Source organism: Rhinolophus ferrumequinum, chromosome 26, assembly GCF_004115265.2.
Source record: "Rhinolophus ferrumequinum isolate MPI-CBG mRhiFer1 chromosome 26, mRhiFer1_v1.p, whole genome shotgun sequence".
Classification (NCBI taxonomy): domain Eukaryota; kingdom Metazoa; phylum Chordata; class Mammalia; order Chiroptera; family Rhinolophidae; genus Rhinolophus; species Rhinolophus ferrumequinum.
In genome coordinates, this window is record NC_046309.1 from 4294835 (window position 1) to 4305798 (window position 10964).

The 10964-nt window shown below is 43.5% G+C and overlaps 2 non-coding genes across 2 annotated transcripts; both read right to left on the bottom strand.

The window, feature by feature from the left end:
* Positions 1 to 760: 760 nt before the first annotated feature.
* On the bottom strand, positions 761 to 832 carry TRNAC-GCA (transfer RNA cysteine (anticodon GCA)). The gene has a single exon. It is a non-coding gene; the product is annotated as a tRNA-Cys (tRNA).
* A 944-nt stretch (positions 833 to 1776) lies between these two features.
* On the bottom strand, positions 1777 to 1848 carry TRNAC-GCA (transfer RNA cysteine (anticodon GCA)). The gene has a single exon. It is a non-coding gene; the product is annotated as a tRNA-Cys (tRNA).
* Positions 1849 to 10964: the final 9116 nt, after the last annotated feature.

Here is a 10964-nt window from a genome sequence, read left to right on the forward strand (position 1 = left end):
GAACTCCTTTCCTGGCTGGGGATCAGCTGGTACCTGATCATAGCACCTCTGCCACAGGGAACGGAGGGATGAGCATCCTCCTGTACACTGGTGGCCTGGCTCTCACGTCCACGGGAAAGAAGAACTCAACATCCACTGCTACCGAGATCACTGCCTTTAGCAGCAGACACTCCCCAAGGCAGTCAGGGACTCACCGCAGCCCCTTTGTTCACTTACCTGAGGGTGGATTTGTAGCTGATAGTAACAACTGCCCTTGAGTACTAGGTATTGTAAGTGCTTTAAATTCTCACAGAAAAAAAGCCTCTGAGGTGGGACTATGATTGTGCTCCATTTTAGAGATGCCAAAACTGAGGCACATGAGAGCTTGAGCAACTTCTCCAAGGGGCACTTCTCTGACTCATCCTCCGGGCATCTGGGAGGCTCTGACAAAGAACCAAAACCAGATGTTCCTGGGAACTTTTGAGGTGCTCCCCTCACTTCTAGAGGTGTGCCAGGAATCACTGGTCTTCACAACTGCTGCCTAGCTGGCATTGAGCGGGTCAAGGAGTGGAACTGGACGGTAGCTCTCCTGATACTCTCAGCCTCCTAGCACCTAACCCCAACCCCCCCAAAGAACTTTAGCCTGCCAGTGAGGAATCTGGGGCTTCAGAAATGGAACTCTGCACTCAGTGGCCTGCCTGAGGTCAAGCACCATTTATCCCTGACTGGGAACGTGTGATGGAAGGTGGGTGGGAAGACTACTCAAAATTGTACATACATGAGGGGGCGCTCGGATTCGAACCGGGGACCTGTTGATCTGCAGTTAAATACTCTACCCCTGAGCTACACCCCCTCAGATACTAATGTAACATAATTGATACCTTTCATCTGTGTGGTAACACTCACCTCTCCATAATTGTTAGAGCCTCTTCCTGGACTGAGTTTTTAGAAGCTGCCAAACTGGCTCCTAGTAAGACACCTTCCCTCAACTCTCCAGATTTCCAGGCCTTGTCCCTGGGCGGGCTCATCAGAGAGGAAAAAACGAGAGATACTGCCTGAAGAACCCCCAAGCCATTTCCCATTGACATTTTGATTTAGCCGGCCAACCATTTCCAAAGCTACCCACCTACCTGGGTTCCCACCGCTTCACCTTTCTGCCTTCGGTGAAGACAGAAATGGACTCTAATTGGGACAGCGTCACAGAGCTCCAGTCATTGGCGTTTGTTGGAACAACGCTGCGGCATCCCTGTCTGCCTTGTTAGAGTACGGAAGCCAGGCTTTGGGCCTGTGCGGTTGAAGCAAGTGTGTGTTTGAGCTCTGGGTGGAGGAACCAGTTCCCCAGAGGAAAATGTCAAGCCTGCGTGGAGACCCTGGCTGCTCCGACTTGTCTCAGTAGGCCTGTCCACCACTCCACGTGCCAAACTGTTTCGGGAGGAAGAGGAGGGTGATGATGTAGGGTTATCACTTACTGTCCGGCCCCGGGAAGGCTGCTGCATCTGCAGCTCTCTGGTCTGCCCTGGAAAAGCCCAGCAGAATTCTGCAGGAGGGTCCTTGCCTTCTCTTTGAGGATCCAATAGAGGTGATGAAATGAGATAAGTCCGGAAGGTGGGGAAAGCCAGAGGCCAAGAAGAGGGGGCACACCTGGGATGTTAGTACAGGAAGACTTGGGAGAGCAGCCCACCCACAGAGCAGTTGGGCAGGGGACACCCTCTGGATTCCAATGGCAGGAAGGATCCTAATTGGATGAAAGGAAAGTGGAACATGAGCCACTGCTATGAATAGGAAAACTGATAAGGTAGGGGGCACCCGGATTCGAACCGGGGACCTGTTGATCTGCAGTCAAATGCTCTACCCCTGAGCTACACCCCCTGACCTGTTGGGTACATCCAATGGACTACCTTTTCACCTGTGTTGCAACACCCACATCTATGCCCTGAAATGTATTAATTATTAGAAAGTTTTGGAGATATGATAAATTTGCCTTACAGCAAAATTGGTTAGTACTTTTTGGCCCCCAGAAACCTTTGCTCACAATCTTTGAGTCTCATCTTTCTTGGTATTGCTTGAAAGGCACCTGTTTGGAAAGTCTTTGCCAAGAGCTGGCCACCCCTTCCTTCCTTCCTCTCCCGACAAGCTGCAACTACTTTAAACTTGCCCCCAGCACTCTCTCCCTGCGCCTCCCCTACGTCGCTGGCTGGGCTGGGTGCTTCATGGCTCATCTCCTCCCCTCTGCTCTTCTTTCCTCTCACCGCAGGCTACTTCTTGGCTTTGGGCAGTGTCTTCACTGAACCCAGGAAGCCCGATTATTTGAATAATTTCACCTGAGAGGCCACAGCTGAGCTGCCATCCTGGGACCCAGGAAGCCACCCCAGCTGTCCCAAGGGAACTTAAGCCAGAAGGTGGCACAACTGAAGCAGCAGGGAGTGCTCCCAGAAACCCTATAGGACCAGAGATGCCTCTGCTGGACGAACCCTGGTGGGAGGCACAGCACTGCAGACCCACAAGTGAACCATGTCCTTGCCAATGGGCAGGAGCCCAGGGAGGCACCACCAAGATCAAAAGGCCGCAGCAGCTCCCAAAGGGTGGAGAAAAGACACCTGCCAGGGGGCACATGTGGCCTACCATCCCACCAGCCCGTCCCTCAACAGTAACCCCAGTGCAGCCACCAGGTACTTGCCTGAGGCCCCACAGAAGTGATGCTTTTCTACCAGCTTTTGCACCAACCCCTCGGTGGTCCTGCTCCAGTGGTGGGATGTGCTTGGCTTCCCAGATTGCCCTGTGTCTGTGACTTTGCCACCTTGCCATGTTCTAGAAAGGCTGCTTAGTGACTGTCCGCTGATCCTGCAACTCCCCCTTCTGGACTGGTACTTCTCCCAGCTCATCCTGTAAGTGTGCAAGGTCTTATTTCTATAATAATTCCCTTATTCAATAATACTTAGTGATGAGGCTTTTCCAATTGAACACTGACTGGCCCATCTCACTGGGTTTATTTTATTAACATTTTCTTTCATGTATGAAATATATAGAAATGCACAAATCATAAGGGTTCAGCTTTATGAATAATAAAAACTAAATACACGTGTGTATCCCCACATCCAGATCTGGAAATATAACATTACTCAGAGGTAGATGGAAAGGAGATACGAGGGGTAGAGTCGAGAATGGCTCTTCTCTGCGTGTACCCATTTATATAGGCTCGACTTCTCGGTAATTTTAATGTCTTATATTTCAGAAAAGTAAAGCAACAAGTGTGAGGAGATAAACATAAAAATCAATATAAACAACACAAAAAACCTAGTGGTATATCATATTGATAACATAAGGACAAAACTGAAAACCTGGTGGTATATATTCTAAGAAAACAAGAGCTATTGAGCTACAATGAGAGATTGAACTTGACTTGGTAAGTTGTTTTGGTATAATTTACGAAACCTATTTTTGAGCAGATGAGTAAAAATATTGATATTTCAGGGAACCAGGGTTCTGTGAGAGACAGGAGAAGTAAATATGGGGTGCAAGGAGGCAAGAAAGAACTGTGGGATCGGACTGGAATTGTAAGTAGCTGTGTAAATATACACGTGCGCACACACACACACACACACACACTCCCTGACTCAGTCCCCTGAAAGAAACTAGAAAGAGCAACTCAGTTGCAATGAGCACTTCTCAAGCCTGTATCATGGTCACTAAATACCATTAAAAGGAACTAGGAACTCTTGGAGAAACGGCTGACTCCAGGGCTGGTGAGGAAACCTAAAAGATGAACAATGGAACATCCTGTGCCAGAAAGTAAGAAAGTGCTCAAAAACTGAGCCCAAAGAGACTCACTACTAGCTAACTTTGGGACCATTTGAGTGTCAAAACAAAGATAGGAATGCCTTATAGCTCATTAAGGAATCTGTGAATCCATATTAAGGTTTTGTTTTTGTTTTTTGTTAGGTGGAGAAAGGAAAGCTCTTCTTTACAAAAAAAAAGTCAACTAATAAATGTAAAAGGAATGAAAAAAATGTAAAATCACCATTTTATAACCACCATGTGAAAATTGATTTAGGTAAGAACCATTAATGGATGCTAAATTTGTTAGGTGAACCTTGTTGGAGAACAGGCTAAATTAATAGAAGAATCTGTCAAACACCACTTTAATTGAATAATCAAATTCATCTTCATCAATAGTAGAACAAATTGACCTCATTGCCCCTCGACATAATGCACTGAGAAGAACATAATATCACCTATGTATACATTTTGCTAGAATATTGAACTTCAATCTAAATGAGGAAACAAAAGTAACCACTATCCCAACTTTTAACACACCTGTTGGCCTATTTTTTAACTTTATATACTCTTTCTCCCACTGTTGTGACTGTGAGATCCAGCCATGCTTTTGTATGTGTGTTACTGCAGAGCCATTCTGCAAAACATTCTATTAGTAACGCGTGACGCCATTTGGGGCCTATTTTTGAACTCTATATATCTTTCTCCCTTTATTATGTTTGTGATATCCAGCCGTACTATTATATGTAAGAATGGTTTGTTCTCTTTCATTGCTGGATAGTATTCTGCTATATGAATATTCATTATGTATTTATCTGATGAGCACATGCACACATTTCTATGAGGTCTACACCTAGGAGTAGAGTTGCTGGATCATAGGTAGGCAACAGATCTGTTTTGGTAGTTAATGGTGTATAATTTGCCAAAGTGGTTGTATGTACCAATTTAATGGCCATTTAGATATCGTCTTATGTGAAGTTTCGGCTCTAGTCCATTTTCCTACTGGCTTGTCTGTTTTTTTTCTCATTGATTTGTAGGCATTACTTTTATATTTGGATTTAAGCTCCTTGTTAATTATATGCATTTCAAATATCTTTTCTTTGCCCTTTCACTTTCTTAATGGTGTCCCTGGATAAACCAAATGTTTATTTATAATAGTCTGATTTAGCAATCTTTTTCTTTATGATTAGTGCTCTTTGTGTTCTCCATAGTAAAGCTTTACCTTTTCACTAGGTCATAAAGATATTCTTTTATGTTTTCTTCCAGAATCATGTTGTCTTATCTTTTACATTCAGAGCTACAGTCCACCAGGAATTGATTTTGGTGTACAGGGCGAGTCTAGACCTTTTTCCCATAGCGTTATCCAACTAACTCAGCATCGTTCATTGGAGAAAATATTCTTTCCCCCACTGCTCTGCAGCACCACGTTTGTCATAAGTCAGGTGCCATGTATGTGTAGGTCTGTTTCTGGACTTTCTATCCTGTCCCATTAACCTGCATATTTACTCACGCACCATTACACGCTGTTTAATTACTGTAATAGTGTATCTGATAGTGTAATTCCCCCACTTTGTTCTCCTTCTTCATGAGCGTATTGCTGTTTCTGGCCTTTAGAATGTCCATAAAAATTTTAGAATCAGCATGTAAATATCCACAAGAAAATTATATGGTTGAGATTACTCTGAAAGCTGTAGATAAAGATGGGAGAAGAGCTGATATTGTTACTATACTTAGCTTTCATTCTATTAACTTAGTCTTTCCCTCCTCTTTGTAGGTCTTTAATTTTTCTCAGTGATGTTTTCTAGTTTTCTGTAGGAAGATATTGTACCTCTTTGATTATTTTTATTCCTCAGTAGTGGACTTTTTAATTTTTTGTTACAGATTTGTTTGAAATTTTTCTCTTTTTAATTTCTGTCATTCCTTTCTGTATTTCCATCTGCTTTGATTTGAATCACTTTCCTTATGCCTTAAAAATTCCCCTTTAATTTCCTTTAGTGTGGGTGTGCTGCTAACAAATTATCTGTTTTTGTTTGTCTGGAAGTGTGTTGTTATAGTTTCATGTTTGAGTAATGCTTTTTTGGGGTGCAGAATTCTAAGTTGGCACGTATTTTCTTTCAGTACTTTTAAGGAGTCATCTGTCGTCTAGTGGATTCCATTTTTTTCTGTTGAGAACTTAGCAGTAGGTCTTATCTTATGTTCCCTTGAAAAAAGTATGTCCTTTTTATCTGGTTATTTATAATGTTTTCCTTTTTCTTTTGGTTTTAAGTTATTTCACTAATGAGCTTAGGCATGGTTTCCTTTTGATTTATTCTAATTGGAATTTGTATTCTTGTAGCTGTGGCTTGTCTCATGTCATTAGTTTTGAAGAATTATAGGTCATTATCCCTTTAAGTATTACTCCTGCGTCTTTCTCTTTCTCCTTTCCTTCTGGGGTTCCAATTACACATATGTTAGGCCATTTCACCATGTCCTATATTCTTTTTTACGTTTTCCTGTATTTTCCATTCCTTTGTCTCTCTGTGCATCAGTCTGGATATTTTCTTATGATTTTTTTTCCCCAGAAAATCACTTTACTAATTCTTGCTTCTGCTATGTCTGCTCTGTTGTTAAATCCATCATCTATGGAGTTATTTATATTATAGAATTACTGTTTGATTCTCTTTTATTGCATCCAATTCTCTGTTGAAATTATCCATCTTGTCATTTATTAATCACATATAAACTTATCAATCACAGTTAGTTTAAAATCCATGTCTGGCAACTTCACTCTCTGGCTCCCTGTGAATTTGTATCTGTTATCTGTCCTGGTCTTGATTTTCAGTCAATTTTATCTTTTGCATGCTTGGTTGTTTTTGATTAAGTGACAGACACTATATTTGGAAACTTTTAGGGATACTGTGAGGCTCTGTAAGATGTTGTCTTGTTCCAGAGATTTACTTTCCCTTCTGGCAGCAGGCAGGGTGAGAGCTGAGAATGATGTGAGTCCAAATTGGACTTCAGTATTTATGAAGCTGGTCTAGTCCTGCTAGGGTCCAAACTGCAGGTTTGGCATGTTTATCAGGGCCTCTCTTTTTGGCAGCTGTGACTCCAATATTTGTCCCCTCACTGTGGCTCACTTGGACTTTGGTGCTTACCTCTTGAAATATCAACTCCCCTTAAAGAAACCATTCACAGATCCTCAAGAGTAATCTTTCCGAATGTCAATTTCGTTTTGTACCCCCTGCTCAGAGCCCCTCAGTTACTCTCCAAGTCCTAGGTCAGCGGTTTTCAAAGTGTGCTCTATGGAAATTCTTCAGAGACTACCAGTGGAGATGTGGGAGGCCAAGCTCTCGAGGGGCTTGTGAAACCGCCCCCACATGTCCCCACAGGTCACTTCCTCATTGATCTTATTTCTCTATTGCACTTCTCAGGTTTTCATATGAAGGGGTTTAGAGCTAAAATTATTTGACAGCCCTTGACTTAGATAATACAATCTAAATTATGAACATAACAAAATGGACCATTTATGACCTGACCTCGGTCTTATCCCTCACCGCTCGCCCCATCCCACGATCAGCCATCATTGTAACCACACTGAACTTCTTATCCTTCTATGCATGGCCTCCCAGTCCCCCACGCTGTAGACATTCTGATTTCGGTCTGGAATCTTCCTCGCCCCACCTCATCTGCCCAGCAATCTGTTCCTGATGTTTCACTGTTCGGTTCAAGTTGCGTGCTTTGAGAAACCTTCCCTGACTCCCGGGTGAGACTTCACATACCTTCTTCACTCTACTGAATGTTGTTTTCACATCCATCCCTTTATCATTGTTGGTTTGCACGTCCGTCTCACTGGACAGTGAGCTCCTTGCAGCAGTGCCTACATCTTTCACCATTGTGTTAGCCTTGAGCGGGTTTTGTTGAACACATGACCCTGCATGTTTATTTTCCTAGGATAGTTACAATGTCAGATACCCTTTTACCCAGATGAATCTGTAAAATCTTGTCCCAGATTTTTCTTTAGTTGGGGGTCCAAATTACATCTCCCAGACTCTCTCTTAGCACCAGTAAGTGACATAAAAACCTTCAAAGTGACATAAAAACATAAAAACCTTCAAAGTTATATAAAATCCCTTGGTATTTTGTTTAGAAAATATGGTCACTTTGATTATATACTCTTCATGCCCATCATAGGCTGAGGACCTGGTAGGTACTCAGTGTGGACTTGTTGACTGATTTCTACTGAGTGGGTTTTGTCCCTAGCCCACTAGAAAGGACTTGGTGTCCCTATAAAATAATCCAGTTTCATCTACTGTGTGATGTGAGTGCCTTCTGCCCTGCAAGCTATAGGCAGTATTGTATTCATCACAAGGTCATCCAAAATTGATGACTCAAGGTCAGCCTTATAAAACTTCAACATCTCTCGTATGAGTCAGAATTTGACTAATAAGCTTGTTTCTATTAGTTAGTAATGTCATTGCTGACTGGGCCATGTTCTGCACAATAAATGTTCCTGAATGTACATGGTGAGAAATCTCATTTTTATAACTAAAACACTATTTTCAAAAGCTGTGGAAACTTAGTTATGGGAAAATTAAATAACTTTAGTTATTGAATTTTTGAAAATAAATCTAAAAATACACTCTGATGCTTGTTTCCTATGTCTGGATTTTTCCACATTTGGAGTTTGCTTGAAGTAAGACCCACCTATATCCTTTCACTGTACTCCTCATCCTTACTAGCTCAGGGTGACCTCACTTCTGCCCTGAAGAGCCCAGGCCCAGAGCTTTTCCCTCTGCTCAGGGAGCCCAGAATGCTCTGGGGTTCAATCCTTCATTCCTGAGGCTCAAAGCTCTGACCCCAGGGCAGATTCAGGGGTCCTGGGCTGGGTCACTCTCTGAGCTGTTGTCAGTCACTGACACTCTCAGAGTAGGCAAGTTTTGACATCAGCATATCAGAATAACTGAGGCTGTGGAAGGTTCTAGAAAGCCTGAAGGGCAATCATGGCTGCCAGGGCACTGATACTTCCCCACACATTTGCCACCTGGCCACCTTGTCCCTGGCTCTCTAAAGTCACATCAGGAGCTTCCCTCTAGGTTGGCTGAGAATGTCATCATGGTGGAAATTCTACAGCCGCTGAGACTCCCTGGAGCTGTGCTGCTCAGAGGCACGGACAGACCCCACCCCAGGAAGAAGGCTCAGAGTGATGGAGGGTGGAGCAGAAGAGAGGTCTTGAAGCATCGAATCATCAACTTTCAATGTTTCATAAGTCAAAACAATCTTATGAAATTCAAACAAGCATGGGAGTATTACAATAGGACTACAAGATTTATGTGGACTGGTAAAGTATGACAACTCAGTACAACTTCTGGTTTGCTGAGGACCATTTCAGGCAGTGTTCAGACCCACAGGACACACACTCACTTTTTTTCTGACCTTGACTACCATGGTGTCAGATACCTATGAGGTGCTGGTCCACAGCCAGCCGATCCTAGGCACAGAGCCTCCCAGCACAAGAGCTGGAAAGGAGGTCACCCCTCAGAACCAGGCCCAGAAAAACAGCCCTCTCTGCAGCATTCCTTGGGGGCTTCTAGAAGGAACCTGGAACTCACCTTGTGGAGGAAATTCCAGAGCCAAGTGCAAATTCGCAGTGCTTTGCCACCCTGAGATCTGCAGGGCAACGTTCTCTGTGGGAGCCCCTGCTCTCAAAACACTTCTGTTGTATGGTGAGTTAGGACACTCTTACCTTGTTAACATTTTTCTCTAAGTGCCAAACGAATGGTACCAATATTAAAAGTTATGAGCTTGGATAAGGCAGAGTTGGCTGCAGGCTTGATTGGGATGGAAAGGCTTGGTAGAAGAGAGAGGGTATGAGCTGGTGGTCTAGGAAAGATGGGGGCTCCAGGTGGGTAAGAGGAGGGGAAAGAATATGAGGAAAGGCACTGGAGTGGAAATTCTCATGCCTTCTTGTGATACATATATATGAACAGACTGGGCCAAAAAACTGGAAATGGTGGAAAGACCACGGAGGTCTGGAGTATCAGTCTGGGGTGGGGGCTTGTCTTTGTTCTTTTTACAAACAGAAGCTGGAGGGCTAACTACCAGGAAGGCTTTGCAAATGGATCTTTGTCTTGGGTGAAAGGTTGGGTGAGTCATTATTTCCCAAACTTGGCTGTGCTTCAGAGCCTCTCCCCAGCTCCCCTTCCCTTAATCCCTACTACCGTGTTTGCCCGAAAATAAGACCTAGCCGGACAATCAGCTCCAATGCGTCTCTTACAGCAAAAATTAATATAAGGCCTGGTCTTACTTTACTATAAAATCAGGTATAACATATAATATAGTATAATATTATAATACCGGGTCTTGTGTTAATTTTTGCTCCAAGACGCATTAGAGCTGATTGTCCGGCTAGGTCTTATTTTCGGGGAAACAGTAGGCGCTTATTAAAAATTAACCTTCTTTTAAAAAAGTTTTCCCCACAATACTGAGGACCCATCCCTAGAGATTTTGATTCAATCGATCTGGGACGCGATCCAGAAATCCATATTCTTCACAAGCAAACTTCCCCAGAGACTCTGATGGAGCTGAAACTGAGAATCTGCTAGGATAGGTCATTTCTACCTAGAAATGGCCCTGGGATATATCAAAAGTCGAATTTTTTTAAAAATCACATTCCTGAAAACTAGCTCTTATTTCTGATCACTTTATTTCTGTCACCGGTGCATGACTCTTCCACTCAGACTCTTTACCTTGGCGTGTCCTGGAATTTTTTTCACATTAAGCTACACGTGAAGTTGGTTACCACCTCTTATTGCATATTCTTTACAGTTCTCTCAAATCTGTTCCTTTCTGTTCCCACGCCTACTGTATGTGGTCAGACTTTTTCTCACCTCATGCTTGGACCATTACAGTAAACAGTCTCTTCGGTAATCTCTTAACCCTCCCATACCTCGCCTGCAGGTAAATGTCCCTGTCGGCACCAATCCCTGAGCGCTTCGGACATCAGAAAACAGCTGGACCAACATCAACGGAAAAAAAAAAGATCAGGTGCTGCAAACAGACCTCTGGAAACAATTTGAGTAAAATGTGGCCCCCACCACGATTCCTGGGGAGATGCCACTTTTATACACAAAGAAGAATGCATCCGGGGTGACCCCCTTGCTGCAGGTTCGGCCCAGACTGAGGAAGAGGAAACAAAGGGTATGTTAACATCCTGGGCTTCTGGACCCCAACCC